This window comes from Eutrigla gurnardus, assembly GCF_963514095.1.
Source record: "Eutrigla gurnardus genome assembly, chromosome: 23".
NCBI classification, from domain to species: domain Eukaryota; kingdom Metazoa; phylum Chordata; class Actinopteri; order Perciformes; family Triglidae; genus Eutrigla; species Eutrigla gurnardus.
In genome coordinates, this window is record NC_139934.1 from 16,935,213 (window position 1) to 16,957,825 (window position 22,613).

At 45.9% G+C, this 22,613-nt stretch overlaps 1 protein-coding gene across 2 annotated transcripts in view; it reads left to right on the plus strand.

Annotated features, from left to right (window-relative positions):
- Window positions 1-3,496: 3,496 nt before the first annotated feature.
- The window catches only part of kdm6ba (lysine (K)-specific demethylase 6B, a), an 88,585-nt gene continuing 69,468 nt past the window's right edge, over window positions 3,497-22,613 (plus strand). The window contains exons 1-2 of one of the 2 annotated variants that reach the window (XM_084003686.1): window positions 3,497-3,570; window positions 3,825-3,868. The gene's annotated coding sequence lies outside the window, so the exon portion shown is untranslated. The remainder of the gene's footprint in view (window positions 3,571-3,824; window positions 3,869-22,613) is intronic. The other variant, XM_084003682.1, reaches the window with a different exon arrangement.

Genomic DNA, 22,613 nt, shown 5'->3' on the forward strand with positions numbered 1-22,613 from the left:
ATAGGCATGGGAACCTCTCATCAGGTCTGCTATTGAATGCATTACCAGTGAAATGAAGTCAGTCTGCGGCTTGTTGGGGACCCTTGACAACACTTGAAGCAGCTGGAGGAGCCAACTGAACCTCCGCTGAGCTACTGGGAGGGGTTTCATTTGACTTCCCAACATATGCCCTAGTGTTCACTTTCCTGGGAAATGACAGGAATCTGACAAGATTACTAGACAGCTTTAGATTCCTCCAGTGGCTCTTGGCCCCTCCAGTGACCTCCGATAGAGAGCTGGACGCAAATAGGCATTAGAGGAAAACCTGGGCTGCAATTGTTCTCCATTGAATTAGTTAATAATGGCATTTGGACTACTTGTACAGTGTGTTTGCCAAATGAATATGGAGGCGGGGCAGTTAATATCCAAGAGTCTTCCACCGAAAATAAACCTGCATGAGGGAAGGGAGAGAAAGAGAGAGTGGAGGAGAGGAGGGAGGAGGAGGAGGAAGAAGGGAGAGAGCCTTTCAGCGGGGACAGAAGGGAAAGAGTCTCCGTTTCAATGGAATAAAAACTGCGCAATTTCTTGAAGGACTGCCCGCTCTGCTCGCGGCGGTGGCGGCGGCGGCGGATCGAGCCTCCCCTGGACACGGATAGCAGGGGTGTTGTGGATGATTAGGGAATCCGTGCCCATTGCAACCCCCGCTGCCTCGGAGCTTTACAGGAGCTGGCGATTTTTTACCAGATGGTCTTCAGAGGAGGAAGCGAGCTGTGCGATCGTTTAGGAAGGCGATATGACTGTGCACGGATGCGGGATCAGTGATGAGCCTGTCCGCCCATGTCTTACTCATTGGGCGGACGAGCGGTGTGTCAGCCCGGGCTGGGATCGATCAGCGCCCACGGTGTCGACGTCTGCACCTAAACGCGTTATGGATATTGAATGGGCTTTCATGGTTTTTTTTTTTTTTTTTTGGTGGGGGAGATTGCTTTTAGGGGCTGCGTCATCCGCGGCTGGGGACGGAGATGGAGTGCTTTGCACATTTCCCACTATCCCGCTGTTTTAACGCGGTAACGTTAGAGGAGACGTCGGATTACACGGGGAAAGGTAAGCATGCACACGCACATGACTGATCGGGCATACATGCTGGCATGTGAGGAGGCTGTTACCTAACCGGGCAACCGATGAGACTCCATCGAAAACAACCTGAACTACAGGAGCCTCATCCTCCGATCAACAACACGCATTACAGCACGAACACAACCCGCTCCACTGTGAGACATGTAGAAGTGTAGTAAAGTCCATTTCTATGAAAACAGTCACATCCATGTGTTTTTTATGCTATTACATAAGTATGAATACACTGTAACGAGCACACTATTCTAACTTTACACGGATAGCGCAGATAACTTCTGATCCTGCATCAGTTATCGCTGCGTTGCTGACAGCCGTTTCCCCCCCGAACCCGCACACCAACGTATGTCGGTGATGATGTCACGTTTTTACGGTCAGGGAGGAATAGTTTACGGGAAGGTGGCTCCGGAGTTGCCGATGTCGCAATCATCGCCTTGTGTTGGTGTCGGTTATGTGTTTGCGAAACGCACGAACTCGCGACGGCGCGTGCCCGCGGCTGTGATATACAACATGTGGCTGTGATGCGTGGCGGAAACGCCGCGTGCCGAATGAAGCGCGGGGCTCGCGGCCCCAGGAAGGAGTCGCATTTTCTTTCTGATATGTCATGTGGTGAAGTTGTGGCGGGTTCGCTACTATTTCCAGGAAGAGCGTTTGAATTTTCTTCCCCTGAAATCTTTTTTTTCCCTGTCTCCACCCCTCTCTTTGCTGTGTCTGTAGCACTTCGGACACTTGTCCACTAGAGGGCGAAATAGGACAGCAGATTTGTGAGGCTGCTTCTAAACCTGCAGGGTTTAGCTCGAGAGTCCTGAATTGACATCAGCTAGACATTAGTAACATTATGAATTTACCAACCGACCTGAGTGCAGGTCTGTGACATCAGCCCACCAATCCAGTGTTTGACCACATTATTTAAATTATTGTTCAAGAGGCTGTTGAGCTACTGTGAACTGTGTATCATAAATAAAAGTAATAAATCCGGTCCATTTTAAAGTGTGCTGTTGATGTCCCACAATGCAATGCCACTCGAGGAGCTTCTTCGGCTGCAACCAACGGTTCTGTAAAGTGAAGCCAAGGCTGAAGTGCCTGAAAATTGCATTGCTCTTTTCAATCCTTCTTCAATCCAGCATGATTCATTCCAGTTCATATTGTTAATGATGGTCCATTTAGAGTCACATAGATTGACCACAAAGCATGATCTGCTTAAGGGCGGGGCCACCTGATTGACAAGTCGCTACCATGCTACCAATGCAGTTAGCTACTAAGACACTTTAACTTTAGCTGTAAAGTTAACCTTGAATTATAAAGCTAACTTTGTGAGCAGCTTCACACCAGAATCCAAATGGATCCAGATCCAGTAAGGGTGCTGCTCTGCCACTTGTGGTCATCAGATCCACCCGTCGCTCCTCCACAGTCGAGGCTTCACTAAAAAAATATCCACAGTAATTGCGGCTTTACCTGTTATTCCCGCCACCCTACTATGAAATGTAGTCACACGGTTACAGCCCATGAGCAACACGCTGTTACCTGATCTGATCACTTGACTGGGTTACTGGTATTCTGTGAGCCATGTCCTGATATCTTGTGTATAAGCCATACAGTCACATATATATAATTAGTATATATATTCCCAAATACATGTGCTGCCTCTTTTCTTCCACTACCAGTGGCCTTTTTAATTCTTCCTTCTTTTATGATCCTTTCGATGGGTTCTGTGTCCTTGGCTGCATTGTTGGTGTTGCCACTATGTATGTGGTTAATGTGCAGCCAGACTTGGAACTTTTAGTCCATGACATAATATTTCCTTCGGGAACGCTAATTTTATCTTAAATGCCATCTGTTTCCTGCCTGCTGCTCTTTATCTAAAACTCTATGACAGACATTTATCTGAGGATTAAAATGAACATTATCATCGACATGGTTCATGAGTAATTGCATGCCAATGCTGCAGCAGTGTATCAAGCACCTCTGATGTTCTGTCACTAGTGTACAAAGCTGTATTAACTGGACAAATTGCAGAAGTGCAAGAGTGTGTATCTTCCCCTAGATGGCGCCACATTCGCAGCCCAGGTCTGTGTGCGACCTTGTTGAACAGCTGCTGGTTTCTCACAGTGCAGACTGTGATCTCTGACTATATGTTGTTGTTTGACCAGGAGATGAAACCAGTGGAGTCGTGGTCCAAGCTCCGTCTACCGGACCTTCTCTCGGACTGCTTTATTGATCAGTGCGATCAGATATTTATCCTCTACTACTCAGCTTTGTTTTCATCCCTGATCCTTCTCATTCACAGAGCAGGAGTGAAGACCATGGCCGAGCAGTGTTGTGCTTCGTTTGAAGAACCACCAGCACCTGACTGAAGCCACCGGTGAAATGTCTGACCAACGATTCAATGGCCGGTTCAGCCCGTCCAGCTGCTCAGCTCAGTGTAGGAATGGCACAGATCTAGGCCGTTCCTTACTGATGGTAAGATGGGATCCTTTTTTATAAAGTGCTATTTACATTTCCCCAAATGATCTGTCCACATCATGTGTTCTCCCTGCCACAGTCAATTAGACCCAGTATTAAAAACATAGTATTTATCACATTTCAGGAATACAATTTATTTAAAAAATAATTGAAATATATTCTATCAAATATTTTTAACTGACTTGCAGCTGAGCTGATAACTGATGGTAAACACCAGCAGACTAATTGGACTGACTATTGTTTTTCTGTAGGGGAGGAGCCATGTCCGTTTTGCCCTCAGCACCAACCTGCCCAGGTAAGACTATGAGCTGCCTGCAGTGACACGTGTCCATGTCTCCACTTTAGTCATGTTGGGGTGTCTGGCGTTCCTGCTTTGTTCTCCCAGCTTATATGTTTGACTGAGCTTCTTTCAGAGAAGTGAAATGATGACCAGTTCAAATGTACTGAAGTAGTGTGATTGGACCCTTAGAGTCAAATAGACCACAGAGCATGATACGTTAAGGGAGGGGCTACCTTGTGATTGACAGGTCACTACCATGCTACCAATGCAGTTAGCTGCTAAGATGACTTTAACACTTAGATGTAAAGTTGACCTTGAATTACTTAATATTCACACCAGAATGCACATGGATCCAGATCCAGTACGGGTGCCGATCTGCTGCTTGTGTTCATCGGATCCACCCGTCGCTCATTGAGACGATGATGTTACTGACAGCCACACTAACATGTTTCTTCTGTTCTCTTTGTGCTGCCCTGCTCCAACATTATAAGCCATGGCCCAGTTTGATCCATTGTATTGATTTCCTATTTGTGATGTGATGGTTGTCCTGCTGGAAAGGAGCTGCAAAGTTGCCAAAATTCAGGACAATGTCAAGTTTGAAATGTTGAAAGTGACTCTCAGTTCTTTGTAGATATGAGCCTTTTTCAGTAGAGGAGTTGCCAGTTTCACCACAGCTAATACATTGATTTGGACTGGGGCCAGACACACACACACACACACACACACACACACACACACACACACACAGAGAGAGAGGGAGGTGCTGTACACATTAAACACCCTTATTTCGGCAGTTGTGCACCCAGCCTAACATAAGCTCTGTTTCATTTTCACACACAGTCCTCAAACACTCACTGACACACATCTCAAACACCCCAACACCTTTCTCACTCTGTTTTGATCTCTCCCATAGGGACCAAGACACACACACACACACACACACACATGCATGCAAACACTCTAATGCCGCCATCTCCCAGGACCCCTGCCGAGCCTCACACACCTGGGGTTTTCCATCACTTAGCCTGCTCAGCTTTATTACATGCATTTAGAGCTGGCCATGAATCAGATCCATTACACACATAAATGCACATGCATATAATACACACAAGCCTGCTTAAGACCAAGAAGACACCCTCCATTATGCTTGGAGATGGACACACACACACACACACACACACATACACATATAAAGGACAGTCTGTGTAGAAGCCTGTCTGTATGAAAGTGTCACTGAGCAGAAAAAGAGGGGGGGTGGGGGGTGAAAGTATTATATCTTGTCTCCCTTTTATTTATTGTTACGTTAGTCTTCACTTCTATAATCTTTTGTGTTTATAGTTTTAAAAAGCCGCTACATTTTAAGCATAATAAATCAAGGAGCCCTGCTTGTATGACAGTTGGTACATATTCATATTCAATCCACTGGTAATTGTTTTTTCCCTGTGGGGTCATTAAACGTGCTCATGATTTGTGGTGTCTCAGCGTCCCTTGGTCCATTAGCATGTGGTCATTTATTTCGTGGATGTCATACGTTCTCTGTTACAGATGACTATCATGTTGAATGACACTATAATAAATAATAAAACCAGAGTGCGAGCGCTGGCATCAATCAGCGTGTCAAACAGCTTGCATCTGTCTCCGAGACACACAGGTGTGCACGCTCCCACCGTTCAGACACGGTGCCTTTGTTCCAGAGATAAATGCCAGCAGGCTCACAGCCTGGTGCGCTGCATCCTTCTCGCACAGCTTAAATACAAGTCTTTTTGTGTGGCGTTCCCTCTAGTGTTGTTACACTTCACCAATGTGGACTTTAATACTGCTAATAAATCTACAGCCATGATGAGGTCACCGTACTGGACTTGGCAGCAGCCTTTACACCAGGGTTTTGATGTTGGCTCCTTGTAAGTGAAATAATTCCATATGCTGCACCTGGGGCCCGTTTTGTTGGAGGGATTATTTGGACGGGGAAGTCGTTTACGATGTAGTAGATGAGTGACATGTGTTCAGCTGCAAAACGTTGCTTTGTGTAGCAGTCGGAGCCCATAGACTACAGTACGTATACTGTCATGCAGATGTGGATACGGGGAGTAACCATAGACGTCACCCCTTGGATCGTGGACTACGGGTTTGAACCCTCAAGAAAAGCTTCATATAGGTTCAACAAACATTACATTTGCTGCTGAACTGAAGTTAATGGTGAACCTTCCAGTTCAGAAATACGCGTTGGTACCACAGGCAACATTAAATGTCTCCCACTGTCCCAAGTCATCTCAGGACACTAAACACATTGAGCAGGACTAGAATACGCTCATGATTATCACAGTTAATACATTTTAAAGTCCCAACGTCACCAGGAGCAAGCGTTCTAGGCAGTGGTCGAGAAAAAACGACCTTAATAGGCTTTTAGGCAGAAATCTGGAGCAGCCCAGGCGCTTGGGTTCCATCTGCATTTGGTGTTGGTAGTAAGTAGTATAGTAGTAGTAGTATTAGTAACAGTAGTAGTACAGAAGCAATAGTGTCCAGTTTGCATTCTGCCTTCTTCCATACGAGCGGGTGACAGTGTTCAGTGCAGGATGTCGGACACGATATTAGGGTTTGGCATCTGTTTTTCCCATCTGCTTCAACTCCATCCTCCTCCTCCTCCTCCTCCTCCTCCTTCTGTTCTTTCTTCTCAATGCTCCGATCCATGTGCCATCCACATGTGCCACACACCCTGTGGAAGCAGTATTGGAAATAATTGATGATTTCAGAACATTCAGTGCTGTTTTAACACTTTTATAATCTTATCTATTCAGTGTTCATTTCAATCAGTCACAGTAGTAATAAGGCAGTAATAAAGTGATCGTAACAGTCAATACCGTCCTGTCTTTGCTGCCTCAGTCTCCCTCTCTCTGCTGCCATCCCCTGATGGTGAATCACACCAAACAGACCCTGGGAATGAAGGCCGTGAGATAAAAAGAAAGAAACAGGCTTTCGGTTCCGATTTAAAGGCCGATCTAGGGAGAGATTCAGGAAGCGAGGTGCTGAGAGCTGACTCAGGATGACCAGGGGGTGGTAGGCAGGAAGCAGTGGGTGAGGAGGAGGAGGACAGGAAAGAGAGGGAGGAGAAGAGACTCCTCCTTATCATCTCTTGTCATCATCAGCGATGTAATTGAGGGAGGAGGGGCGTGGGGAGGGAAGGAGAAGAGGTGGAGCTGACATCATCCACCTCCTGGAGGTCTGTGAGGGTCTATTACTATTCTAACAGTCCTATTCATCCCATCCAACGCTGGCTTATAGTGTGTTTAAACAACAGCTGAGTCCACATAACAAAAAGTGACTGAATGAACAAGAGAAGAGGAAGGCAGGGACAGAAGAAGAGATAGAGCTCACTGGAAGAGGAGTGGAAAGATGTGGTGAAAGAAAGAGAGCACCTCGTCCTATCTGCTTACGTAACACTGGGTTTGTGTGTGTGTGTGTGTGTGTGTGTGTGTGTGTGTGTTCTCACAGTGCTTTAATAGTGCAGCCCCGATACGTAGACGTGTGTTACGATAGAGAGATATGGCGTTGACGTGTGCACCTGCGTCTCAAGGCCTCACAGTGGTTGGGAGGCAGTGAGGGAGGTTAGATGGTGCAAGATTAGTGCACGCTTGTGGTTATTTCAGTGAAGTGAAATGTCCACATGGTCCCATGTCTGCTCTAGAGGGTCGGCAGTGATGCTGCTGCTGAATGTGATACAAGAACCATCAAACAGACCTTTGAATAGGAAACAAGAGTCATACAGTAAGTCGGTGCTCTGTACATGCTGGTCAAGAGGTCATACCTTTATGTACACAGCCTGAAGTCATCAGGGCTATCACCTGATGTTAGTGTTGACAAGTGAAACACCAAGAGAAGTCCTCTTACTAACTCTACCTACTCTAACTAGCACTAATATTCTGACATACAGTATGAGGAAATCATCAGATGCATCGCAGCATCAACATGTTTTGGTAGTTTGTATGGCAGAGAATCAGCACCCACCTTCTTTGTTTGGTCTGAAATACCACCTGAACACTTCTACCAGTGTTCCCACTGGAGTTTTCATGCTGTTTCCCCCACTGGAAGTGTTTCACCACCATCCACCCATAAGCCGTGTTGCTGCTGCTGTAAGACACGCGATGCTGTCACAAAGACGTGAACACTATCTGCCTAACAAAGGAGACGTGGCTGAAACACTTCCACAGCTTTGGCTAGTTTGGATAGTGGATGTGCACTTCCCAAACCAAATCCCTGTCTTGAACAAATCCACCTCCAACCCCCCTTCAACGTGGAAACAAAACCAATCTGCAGCCATAGGCTGTCTTACGTTGTGCTCTCTCACCCTCAGACCCCCCCTCCCTCCCCACCACCATGGCTCCCCTTCTTTCTAGACCAGCTCCTGTTCTGGCTTTCTGACTCTCAGGTTTCTCCCCACCCCCCCTGGCCCCCCTTTGACCCCCTGTTACCCCCACCCTCCCTTTCCCCAGGGCAATCCCACAGCTCCCAGCCTTTTGTGCCTTCCTCCCCCTCCCTCCCCCTCCACCTCTGCCTCTCCCTGCCTTTGTGTGCGAGAGGCCAGCAAAGGGAGGGAGGAGAAGGAGGCTGCAGAGGAGGAGAGACAGGAGCTGGAAGAGAGGGATCCTGTAGATCAGATGTGAAACTAAACCTTGAAGCCCTTTTTGTCTCTACATGGTCTTACTTGACTTGTGGATTTACACAAGGCTTTACCTTCCCGAGGTGTCTAGTCCTTCTGTCCCCGTTGAACACTGATGCACCATGATGATCTTTGCTTTATGAGTTTTCAGTCATTTGCATGGTAACGTTTGATTGGCCTGACAATGATGCATGCTTATTCTAATATGAATCAAGCAGTGGTATTTAGTTTTCCTCATGCATCGTTTTTTTCCAGCTATTTGTCAGTCGGAGGTGTTTGTCTTGTCAAGTCAAGGCTGATGATGCCGAACAAGGATTACAAAACCAGAGACAAATGGAAATGCCTGACACAATTTTGCAAAGATTGTTGATATGAAGTTCATTTTTTCTTGAACTTACACAGAATATTCTGTTTCATGCATTGTATCAGCTGCACTACACACTCCACAGAAAGGATCAGTGTGTATCTTCATCAGTGTGCAGCTGGTTAGAGGTATCTGTGAATACAGCTTTCTGGGGGGAATGCATAGTGCTCCCTCATTGTAATGTTACCAAGTACTGTTCACACACACACACACACACACACACACACACACACACACACACACACACACACACACACACACACAAACACACACACACAAGGAATTCTAAAAACAGGATGTCAGTGACGACCACAGACACCTACCTGCTTGAGTTGCATGTAAGATACACTCGCATTCCCCACATTGGCAGATGGTTTGTACATGCCATGCATTCACTTGAACGCATGCTTAGATATGCACCAAAAGGTTCTAGTTGTGCCCTGGTTTAAAGGAACTATATAGCTAGTATATAGTATGTCTAAGGAGATCATCAGGCCTAGAGGTCAAACCGGAGGTATCAGCTGTTCCAAAACACTCGAGGAGGGAGGGGACCATGAAGGATTTGATCGCGGAGCCTAATAAAAAGATAATTGTCTTAAATGTTTTTTATGCCTCGGGGAAAAAATGATGTCACTCTCACAGAAACAGAACCGATGAACCCGACTTCAGGTCATTGAGTTCAGACAGAGGAACGGGGCCATGATGAGGCTAAGAAGGCTTAAAGGTTTGTGTGTCCACAAGGAGGCCTGACACACTCGCTCACCTACTGACCCACCTAGATGTCTATAAACAACACACACACACACACACACAGACACACACACACAGACACACACACGAATGTGTGTGTAAGTTAGTTTAACAGAACTAGACAGCGGTAGAAGCTGATGTGTTGATGTATAGATGAATGTGTTCAGTAGAATGTGTACAGTTTACATTTACTGTCCAAACAGCGACAGGAAACAGAGAGGTAGGTCACGCTGGTGTGTTTGTGCATGCTGCTCTGTGTGTGTGTGTGTGTGTGTGTGTGCGTGCTCAGTAGGAGAGTATATTCCTGGAAAGCCAGCTGCCACTCCTGTTATCACAGCTAACACGATTAGAGGAGCTTCTGCTGCTCTGAGAGCTGCTGCAACATGCACATCCACCGGCACACACAGGACCCCCCCCCCCCCCCCAGATTTAATAGAATCAGACAAAATAAAGTACATTGTTTTTCCAACTGCTGGATGTGGTAACCATCACACAAGCTCCATCAGTATGTATTGTATACTGATAACTAGTGATGAACGAGGCAGGATTTTATATCGCAATAAAACTACTCACAATAACTTGATTTCTGATCGGAAATATCGTTACGAGTGACTCTGAAAAATACTGGATAGAAAAATAAAGTTTTTATTTATTTATCCTTAATTAATGCAGGGACGCCTTATGATTTCCTTATTTAAGATTGTCTGATTGTCAGTGTCACTAAATAAAAATATTGTTTTAGCACTGAAACATATTTTGGGGATTATCAGGATTATATTGTGAATCGTATTTATTTTGGCAGGATAATTGTGACAAGATTTTCATATCATCCCATGCCTACCAATAATTCAAAAGCTGCCTGGAAACTCGGAAAGCTCAGTTCCCCTTCATCCGTGTGAATAAAGTGCAGTAACCCCACATTACCACCGTGGCCACACAAATCCATTCAGGGTCAATGTTCCAGAAGCATTCCAGCATGAGGAATGTGATTTACGTCTTCAGGAATGTCGAGCATGTCGGTCTTTAAATTCATTGCCCCAAATGTGACATCCTAATATGCACTTTTACAAACTGTTAATAGAAAACAGCACTTTGCTACTGTTGTACCAATTAACCACAGCAAAGGAGAAATGTCAATTACACAGCCAGCCTTTCATGGGAGGTGCTGACCTTTCCCAGAGATCATGCTAATCATTGATCTCTTAAATAAACACAGGCTACAATAAGAGCCAATTATTGGCCCTCCCAAAGCCTTCCAATGGACGGCAGTTATAATTAGGCCCCGGGGTAATTCGCTGACTAATTGCTGTTGGTGGGATACATACGTTGCCTATGGTCAAACCCGAGGGGAAGCTCTGCTATTAGTTTTAATCACCTGCTGTTAAGTTTGACAGCTGACCCCCGAGAACTGGTTTTGGAGCTTTTGGTTGCGTTGGGTCTTGTGGGAGCGGAAGGGGGGACGGGATACCAACCTGGAGTTAGGTCATTGCCACGTTGGCCCAGATGGATGGCTTCTGTAGTTACACACACACACACACACACACTGTGGGGTGAACAGCCATGCTGACTTTAAGGCAGCAGAGCGATTCATCATGTGTCGTTGTGTAGAGGAGCTTCTATTCATTGTCTGTCCTCGTCTCGTACCTCTCAGTACGTCGCTCTTTGTCCTCCTGCCTCCCCCCCTCTCTCTCTCTCCTCTTGTCTCTATATCTTTGATACTCTCCCTCCCTCTCTCACACCCTTTATTTATATATCTTGACTCACTGAGGAACAAAGAGGACATAGCTAGTTACCTTGTCTGCGTCTGCCTGTTGGGAATGTATGAAGTGCGATATCAAGGACTAGTTTCACCAGTGATACAGAAATCTCTCGAACAGTTATTAGTATTTTAGAGGGCTAGGAATCCTGTAGACGACTGTAGCCCTTCACTTTATAACCAGCTGCTATAATGACACTATAGGAAAACAAGGGGAATTACATATACTTACACACAAACATGAGATTACCAGTTGTACTGAATATTGGCAGTACTCTTTACACATTGTTAAATAATAGTCATCTTGTGCAACGTAACAAAGAAAGGTCAAATTTCTAGCAATTTTCAGCTTTCAACTTTTAGGGGAGTATTCCGCCGTTATTCCTCCCGTCGTCAGGCTAAACACTCGCTGAGGCACAAAGGCATAACAGAATATTCCGCCTCTGAGACCCAACGGAGGTCATCACAGAGCCGCATCAGAGCAGAGACGAGGTGATACGACGTTCTATCTACATGCTCCGAGCACCTGAGGTGGAAAAGATGTAGTGAAGACGCGTTACCAGGGCGATACGCCGCTGGCGGATTTAACGAGCTCAACGCGTAGATCCGTAGAAGATCAAACGCCGGTAGTTGCTTGTACGAGGCCGCCGTTATCATCGACATGTTTATGATGCAGCGACTTTAATTGTTGTCGTGTAAATATGAGAGACGAACAAAAGTTCACCTTTTGTAGTTGTTTTGATGCATCAAGCTAATCAGATTTCCGACGCTCATTGAATACGTCACACGGCTGACCAGTCCATAGACGAGACCGTGGCCACGCTGTGGACGTCTCACTCGTTCTGCAACGCCGAGGTGATACCTAAACACAGACACACTATAGACTTACATGCCAACATACCAGAGGAGTCACCCCCTGATGGCCAGGAGAGAGAATGCATGTTTAAGAAACTTCAGCATTGGTTGGGAGGTTGCCTCCTGGTCACCATCTTCAGTGTAAGGGTTGAGGGAGACTGACTGGAGATCTGTACTCTTCTAAGTGCACATGTCTAGTTGACACTTGATCCGTGGTGTGTTTGAATATGAAGAAATAATTAGTTTGCTGGGAACGCAACACGACTTTTATAGAAAAACTACACGTGTGAAAGGAAATTCAGATCGCCCCTCCCCTTCAGCCTGGAGAGTAAATGTAAGGGAGGAGTGTGGGGATGGTTTACTTTAATATGAGGATGCAGGGTGACAGATGGGCCAACCCAGTGTGTGACAATCTGTTTCTCCTCATTATGAGTGTCAGTGGGTACGGATCAAAGCATTTCCTGGGTTGAACTCCAGCTCTCCAGTGTTTGTAACACTCGGACACATGCAGCCACACAGTCACAGGTTGGCCGAGGTCGTTTGTCTGCCATGTGACGTTTGTTTATCCGCCGTCGCTGCTTCGGCCTGAGCTCATCAAGGGGTGATCAGCTTTGTAATGTATATACAGCGTGGTGTGTGCATGTGTGCGTGTGTGCGCGTGTACGTACACTACACAGGCCACATCCCAGGGCCACGAGCAGGGTTGTGTTGCCATGGTGAAAATGAAATCCAAAATGCAGAGTTGCAAGGAAACCCCTGATTGGTTGTGGAGCCATGCATGGGATTGTGATGCATGCTGTCAGCCGGCCAATGGGACGCAGGCTGAGCCAGGGCTGTTGCTAAGGGGAGTAGCTTGGAACAGAGTCAGCTGGGTTTTCTCTCCCTCTCTCTCTCTCTCTCTCTCTCTGCATCTCTAAGTCAGTTTCTGGCTTGCACGTCCGTTCTCTCCTGCTGCTCACTCTGCCTTTGCCCTCATTGACTCCTTCTCCCCCTCCTTCCTGTCTCCCCATCGCTCTCCCCCCTACTTTTTTTTTTTTTCACTTCTACACGTGCGAAAAGGGGAAAGAGCACATGTTGAAAAATTCACTGAATATTTCATGCAGCTTGTTGTGTGTGGCCAGGGGCCGGCATGCACGGAAGTTTACGTGTTTGCGTCTCCTTATTTACTGTGTGTGTTTGTGCGTCGGTTGTGTGTGTGGGCCTGTCCTCGCCTTTGTGAGTTTTTCTTCACGCTTGGTTATTTCTTTGTGTGCGTTTGTGTCCGTCTGTTCTTTCAGGAGTGTGAACGGGGACTTTTAGTGTTTAATGTCTGTGGGTTCATGTTGGGGGGGTCTCCAGGGACTTGGGGGCTTTCTCACTGAAGTGGTGTGTGTGTTTGAACGCGAGCCAGGTAGTATTAGGTATGCGCCTGGCGTCACGTAGGGCTGAAACCCCCCCCCCCCCCCCCCACACACACACACACACACACTGCTGCATACCCAACTGCTGGGTCATCACCACTTCTCTCCAATTATAAATGCCATAAATACATTAGTAATTAAATATTAAAAAGGGGGTCAATTGTTTTACAAAAATATAAGCAAATCACATGGAATAAGAAAATATTGAAAATATAGAGAGAAATAAATGTGAAGTCTCAAGCAATCTGCTGACAGGTCAATGACATGTTTCAACTCACCACTGATGATAATGCATGGCTCTCTGTGCTTCAGTGGTTGCCATGCCAACTCTTGTACACCGTAGATTTTTACACTTCCTTTCTCTTGCAACCTGGACAACAGATTTCCTGACACACACAAGTTGATGATAAGCCATGCCTGTGATGTGGTTTTGTTATTAGTGATGATGGAGATCTTCCTGTAATCAAGGGTTGAAGGAGAAGACAATGACTTATATTGAAACGAGGTTTACACTGTTCAACCTCCCAACTATTGAACATGAAACCAAACAACGCCTCCAAAGAACCCTCTGACTGTATTGACGTCACTTTGTTTGCCCCCGGTGCCACGATGTGTGTTAATGACATCCGCTCACAAGAATGTGGGTTAGCATCAGTCACGTAGCCTCAGCATCAATGCTGTATCTATGACAGTTGCTGGATGAGCCTTTATTTGTACACTATTGGATTTGTGCACGTTGGTCTCCGGGCATGAGCACAGTCGAACCTCTTCATCTCGATGATGAAGAGGAGATGTGAGTGTCGTACTGACTGAGTCATGTTTCCGGCCGGGAGCAGAGAATGACCTCTTTGTCCGCTTTTGGAAAGGCAGGAATATTGTTTGTCAACCCACAAGTGGACAGAAGTAGAAACAAAGCATCTGCTCTCTCTCTCCACATTTCTCTGTCTCTCCCCCTCCTGCTCCCTTCCTCCTCTCATTTCCTCTTTCACCACTTCCTGTTTCCTGGCCTCTCATCCCCTCTTTGTTCAGCTCTCTCTCTCACGGGTACATTTTTCTTCTTCCGCTGTCATTCCTTGCCTTTTTTCCTGTGTGTGTGTGTGTGTGTGTGTGTGTGTGTGTGTGTGTGTGTGTGTGTGTGTGTAATGGATCTATTGTGTTGATGGCTGCTAGGGGAATCACTGAAGTGAGGCTTCCTACTTATGAATCAAACTCCACTAATAGAGCAAGGCTGCATTTTAGATGACAACACACACACACACACACACGCACACACACACATCATGGTCATCTCATAGCCCCCAATCATTTATTCATAATAATAAGTTATTCAGAATCAGTGATGGAGGGAGAAACAGGATGAGTGAAACATCACAACAACTCACTCACTTCATGTGAAAACAAAGCAATTACAGGCATTAGCTAGTGTGTGTGTGTGTGTGTGTGTGTGTGTGTGTGTGTGTGTGTGTGTGTGTGTGTGTGTGTGTGTGCAAAAAAGTATTCACATGGCATTAACAAAAAGAAAATGGAAACACAAGCAGGATAAATGTTTCGGTGCTTTCAAGAACACACTTGCACGTGTTTTCCACCTCGTAACAATGGAAAACATTATACACACACACACACACACACACACACACACACACACACACACACACACACACACACACTCCAAAAGTTTCCCAGTGTGCACTTTTGCAGACAGTGAGAATTATTGGAATGGAATCAAGCAGCCATCCTCTGTGCAGTGGTTTAAAAATAGAAGTAACAGAAACACACACACACACACACACACACACACACTCGGCTTGCAGCTCAGAAATAGAAGAGACAAAGCTGAGCCCAGTCACTTTCCCCTCTTTTTAGTTTTTTTCCTTTTTCCTTCTCTCTCTCCGCTCGCTGTACATTCTGTGTCAGGAAACAAACGGAGAAGGAGGAGCAGGGAGGAGGTGAGAGGAGCAAGAAGGAGGAGCAGGGAGGAGGTGAGAGGAGCAAGAAGGACGTTGAAATGAAGGCGAGCAGCCGTGGGAATCCCACAGGCCAAGTTTGCACCACGCGTGTGCACGTTGTGAAGTGTCTGTGCTGGGTGGTGACGGTGGGGGCTTTGCTTGATGGGATCACATTTAGATTCCGACGGAGGCGGGATGAAAGAGGAGCAGGTGTCATGGTGAATAACAGAACACACAGCGAACGCCAATATTTGCCTGTTTACACAGAAAAGTTCACTTGGCCAGGCTGCACTGCGCTCCATCTCCTCTGTCGGAGGGAGAGAGAGGTGGAGGGATGATGAAGAAGTAGAAATTTGATGTTAGAGACGATGAGAGAGAGGCAGCGGGAGGAGGAAGATGAAAGCGAAGGAGAGAGAGGAGGTGATTATGCAGTTTAAGATAATGTGAGCTTTGAAGAGGGAGAGAGGGAGCTATAAGGGGAGTTCAAGGAAGAGAGAGCAACACAGATTCATTTTCTTTCCATCACCTGCACTCGATCTCTGTCTTCCTCGATTTTTCTCTTTGACTAAGTTGAACTCCTTGGATGAGACGACCAGAGAAGTAAAATAGGACTGTGGAGGTGGACTTGTTTCTGTGACCCCTGACCTGTTGAGATGTGATGTTAAGGGCAGAGCAGCAGGCAAGCAAACTTTATTTCACTCAAGGTCAACGATTCACCTCCTCCTCACAGCCGGTTCACACGCTGCACGGATGCAAACAGGAGGAAGCTCAGTGACTCTTTCAAGTCTGTCCTTCAGGCAAGAGGTGAGCAAAAATGCTTTGTTTCTCTACTGGCCATCGGGGGGCGACTCTGGTTGCATGGAAGTCTATGAGAGAATGACTCGAATAGACCATGATGCAGGGTATGCATTAGGGGAGGGCTACCTGCACCATGGCTACTTGGATGAACAGTAATACCTCCTAGAATATTTGATTCCTTGGAGAAATTCATAATGAAATGATGACTCGCTGATACGAGTTGAAGCACACGCCAACATGTGAATAAGGGGAGTATAGTACTTCTTCTCAGGACCTGCAGTGTAGCTCCACCCACTCTTAAACAATACGACACAGAACTACACTACATAAAACTTAAGTTAAGTTTCATTTTCACTTCAAATAAGAGGATGACTGTCATCGTGATGTCACCCGTGGGTTTGCAGACTAAGGTTTTGAAGCCTCGGTTTCGGCATTTTGGCATTCTCCATCTCGGATTTTGGCCGTCGCCATTTTGGATCTAAGGTACACAAGCAGCAGAGCAGCAAAGCCAGCTAACTTTACAGCTAACTGTCAAGGTAGCTTATTGCATTGGTAGCGTGGTAGATGCTGTGGTAGTGACCTGTCAATCAGCAGGTAGCCCCGCCCCCTAAAGCATCCCCTGCTTTCTGGTCTGGTGGACTCTAAATGGACCATAATGTACTAAATGAACATCATGCTGGATTGAAGAAGACTTGAAACTAGAGATTGAGACCATAAACTCATGTTTACAATGTTTACTGAGATAATAGAACAAGAGAGAAGTAGGAGCATTTTCTCATAGACTTCTAGACAATCGGAGGGGAGTCGCCCCCTGATGGCCAAAGAGAATGCAAGTTTAAGACATTTCAGCAAGTGTCCACTTCCCACCATCAGGACCTGAGTTTATCACAGACTCACGTGTGCACACAAATAACAGTGCAGTCGCTCTCTCTCTCTCTGGGGTCAATGAAATGTCTTTTAAAAAGTTAATTATGAAATGAGTGTGTGTGTGTGTGTGTGTGTAACAATATAATGTGAGACAGGAAGAAGAAACATGCTTCTCATCACATCTAAGCTTCCTCTGCTGTTTCTTGTAAAACCTTACTTGTCACACTGAAATACTGCGACATGTGGATGGAGACACTGGGCCTGACCGACTTCCACACACACACACATAGACAACACTAGGACTTCCACACACACACACACACACACACACACACATAGACAACACTGTGCTCTAGTTAAAGGAAGTGGGCGTCGTAGTCTTCAACCACTTAAAGCAGGGTTAATATGTCTAAGGAATCCAGCAGGAAGCAGTCAGGGTTTGTCCACTTCTACTCAACACCACTCTGTTTGTGAAAGACTTTCCATGCATCCTAGTTTTTTTGTTAGCATGTATTATAGACCCTCCTAGCTGATGAACCAGTAACACATGTTTAGTGTCAAATTTACCAGGAAGTTCAACAGAACCAACTTCTCTCCTTTTTTCTCCTGATCCTCCACTTTTCAATCTCTCCACCTCTCTGTCTGTCACTGGGATCTGACCTCTCGGCCCGTGACCTCATCAGTAAGGCGCTCGTTTGGGGGAAGGGCGGGGTCAGGGTGTGTGTGTGTGTGTGTGTGTGTGTGTGTGCATGACCCCGATGGGGCCCCTAGCTTAGTTTGATTAAGGGGTGGGGGGCAAGCGGGGAGGGATCGTATGGGCCTCCCATCTTCCGCCATCTTAGGTTTCCGTCTATTGACTGCTGTGGCCGTCCCGGATCTCATGTCTCCTCATGTGTGTCTGCAGCGTCTCATTGTCCTCATGCAGGTGGACAAGACAATCGCTCATTCTCATCTCTCCCTTCCTCTGTCTCCATCGCTGCCTGTCTGTGTGCGTCTACTATCCCTCCACCCCATCGCCTTTCTTCATCCTCCTCCTCCTCCCCGCTCCTGCCTATGCTGCTCCTCATCCTTTTATTCTGTCCCACCCTCCCTCCCTTCCTCCCGTCAGGTGCGAGGGAGGAGGAGGAGGAGGAGGAGTATCAGCCTCCCTGTCTGGAGCCAGTGGTAACCTTATATCTCACCAGCGAAAGACAGAGAGAGGAAGGCTTGGTAGTAACTTGAGCTTTAGTGATTATACGTTCAACACAGAGGTCATTTTGTAGACACAGGATATGAGTGGATATACACTCAGACTCCACCCTGTGCCAAAATGTGTGTATACATCTTACAGGCACTCGTTTGAAAAACAGGTTTTCTTCCCGTTATCAGTGATGAAATCCCAATGCAACGCCGCCGTGGCAATCGTCCTCCCATCCTTCACAAACAGGCTCCGAGGCTGGTGGCTGATTGGCTCGTCTTTAATCAGCTCTGTGCCGTCACAAACACACAGATGTACATACAGGACCTGCTGTCAGCGCAGGAAGATGAACTGGGGGACGGAGGGACTAGAAAAAGCAAATAAACACAAATCACACATGAAGCAAAAAGGGGAAAACATGCAGGTTGGAAACATGATCACACCGAACACAAAGGGACGTATCTACGTGGCGTTATGCATACAAAATCAATGCAAGGTTTCAAATAGATGGGAATTCATGCTGGGCGCCGTTGGGTCAATGAAGCCAATATGGGAGAGATGTCAAGCTTTCGTCATTCTCTTCCTGTCGTCACTGAATCAGAAATAGAGGCAAAAAAATCTTGTAGCAGTCTGTGATCCCCCAGAGATCTAGGATAGATCTGGTCTCTGTACCTCGCATTAGTCCAGAGACCAGACGAATCAATGTGGAGAAACCAGAGACTCTCTGTGGTCCAAACAACAAGGTTGCTGCCGTATTCATGATGACCTTATTTGGAGTGTTGATGGAGCAGCTACAATGTTAGCGTAGCCTAGCACCCATCAACCAGACTCCATTCAGAAAACCAGTCTGTATAATCAGCTCCAGGGCACAGCAGCTCAGGTTAGACCACAGACCAGGAGGAAACCTCCGGTTCTCAAACATGAAGCCAAGCTAAAATGCCCTAAACGTCTATTCTCTCTACTGACCATCAGGGGGCGACTCCTCTGGCTGCAAAATAAATCTGATTGTATAGAAGTCTATGAGAAAATGAGGTCATGATGGTGCATTCAGATGCTGAACTCAAGGCTTCAAACAAATGAATGGATCACATCACGGTTAGGATTTGATATAGGATTTTATCGTGGATTAAAAAAACCCTCACAATAAGTTGATCGTGGTGAATTTTCATTATATTAGAGTAGACAAGTAAAACAGCCTGATTTAAAAAAATACAGGAGACAAAAATACATGTATTCATGTATCCTTTCTGTATGCCTTACCTTATGATTGGATCATCTTATTTAAGATTATCTGGTTGTTTTTCACTTAAAAGGATGTTCACTATAAAAGGTGTCAGTGTAAGTCCTAACAAAATGTAAAGTGATACCTGTGTGTGTTAGTGTCTTTTTAAGAATTTTTAGCATATTTTGATGATTGTCGGGATAATATTGTAAATCTCAATGATTTGGGTCAGGATAATTGTGGTATGAAATGTTGGTATGATCCCGTGTCCAGTCACGATGAGGTCTGTAGCTGCACAGCCACAGCGTTGTGCCAAGGTGAATGAGTCCTCAGCAGGCTGAGGGACCAGATGTGTCAAGTGGTTGAGCGGGGGGCACAATGGCCCCCTAGGGCCCGTTGAAGTGCCTTGTGGGGGGTGTCTGGACTTTGGGTCTCTTCACCAACCCCCCCGTCCCTCTCGGAGCGGGCTTTTCCTGGGCAGCGTGGCACAGTGTGTGGCCTGGCTCCGGGCCAGGGCAGCCAGCCGCCTGCCTCTGCCAGCCTCCCTCCCCCGAGACCAAAGACAAAGCTGGGACACGGCCAGACACTTCACGCTCTCTGTTCATCTCCATCCTCCCCCTCCTCCGCTCTCTGCACTCGTTCTGATTCTTCTCAATCATCAGGGGCCAATGATCACGTCCATTTCTCTTTTGGATTGTTGTTTCCTATATCACTACAGCATCTCTTCCCCTGTATACACATCCTTCCATTTTTGTTCCCGTCTACAAGTCCGTGTTCTGTCTGCCTTTCACCTCTTCATCTGGTTGATCTCACCATCTCATCTGCACTGCTGCTGCTCTACCACCACCGTCCACAGTCCCTCACACACACAAAGTCATTGTTTCTTTACACTATCTACCCCCCCTCCCCCCCCACACACACACACACACACTCACACACACACACACACACACACACACACACACACACACACACACACACACACACACACACACAGGTTTACAGGTATCAGACACACACACAACTGGCAACCCACCTTACATTCACACACTCTCAGCGTTTCTTCAAGTCTCCACACACACAGTTTTCCCATATAAACACACATACACCAACAACTCAACACATCCCCTTCCCACACCCACGCACACACCCCCCCCCCCTCCCCCCTCCGCGGTGTGTGTGTTACAGTGCGTCTGTCATCCTGTCGCTGTGTGTGGGCTCCACATCAAACCAGCTGTCGAACCCATATATGATAGCTGTAGCCACCAGGCTCAGACCGGCTAGCATGCATCACTCACTAACAGTGTGTGTGTGTGTGTGTGTGTGTGTGTGTGTGTGTGTGTGTGTGTGTGTGTGTGTGTGTGTGTGTGTGTGTGTGTGTGTGTGTTCTCCGTCCTCCACTACCACCCACGGTGCTGCTGCTAACAACTCTGGCTGACTTGGATACTTTATGGGGAGATGAGTGTTTCTCTCTCTTCATATCAAATCTCTCATGTTCAACTTTCATTTCTCTCTCTTCAACACCCAACTTTTTTCATTTTCCATTTCTTTACTCTTTCATTTCCCTCATTCTCTTTCTTCTCTCCCATATCATTCCAATTAACACTTTCTGGTATGTCTCGTAATGACGTCCAGTCACAAACTTCACACCTCACATGAAAGTACAATACGCACACACACACACACACACATACCTGCCAGGGTGTAAAAAGGTCTGGTATATATGAGCGTACACCCACACTAGATTAACTGCTCCAGTCAGTGAGTCGACCAGTTTCTTAAGTCGATCATTCGTTTTTTACTTACTTATTTCCATCATTTCTCTGGTAAACACAAGATTTAAAGTCTTATGTGATTGTTTGTGGAGTTTAACACATCTGTCTCAATTCAATCAAATAGATTGTGTGAGTGGTATTCGACTGGGTTTTTTTTTGTCAACTTAATCACTCTCTAATTTACAAGATTTTACATTTTTTCATATCTAAATACATGTTATATATCAGAGTTTTCTATTCATGAATGATCTTCTCTGCTCTGATGATTATAACTCCCACTGCTTTACTTTAGAAGTGTGTTTTTCACTCTCACCCTTTAACACCCACCCATCTGCTGACACTGATTTTAGGGTTTCAGTTGTATGCATCATGCTTGTTTATTTTCACAGGAGTTACTTCTTAAAAAGTTCAGTAATATACATGTATCACATGTTCATATTTGTAACAAGTAAATGTTTACATTTTTCACACAACTACTTCCATCACTTCTTGTATGAAGGACCAAGAGTCCAAATATGTTGGTGTAATATTTGGTAATTTATGGTTACATATTGATAAGCATGCGATCCTCATTGTTAAATTAAAATGTTCCTCTGTTTTTATCACCTTGCGTTACTTTCGTGATGTTGGGCGCAAAGTAATTTATATATTTGCATCATTCGTACTGAAGTCCCGACAAATGTTGCTGAAATAACTCCATAATGATGGTGATCAGTAAAAAGTCACAAGCTACTTTAAAAATACTTTCTGAATGGAGTCTAGATTGATGGGTGCTAGGCTATGCTAACATTGGGGACACAGCATCATGCAAATGTCTTTGAAATATTTCAACTTGAGCAAATTTTGCACATTTGCCTCATTCAAGTCGCGTCATTTGCTTCTATTCGCATTTTTGCATTGACTTTGTATGAAGTCGCGCAGCGCAAAATTTTCGATTTTGCTTTTGGTGTGAACCAGCATTAACGCCTTCTAACCCTCACACCAGAGTTCCCAGTTGGACGTTGCACTCATTGCTGATGGCGACGGTAGCAGAAACAGAAAAGACAAGAAAAGTGATCATCTAACTCTGTGTTTCTTTGCTAGTCTAATTTACGTTGTTGCTTAAAACCAGATAAAGTCTGCGGCGCATGATTGTGTGCTTTTACAACCTAGCATGCAACATAGCAGGATCATAAACATGTGTCTGTTTTGACATT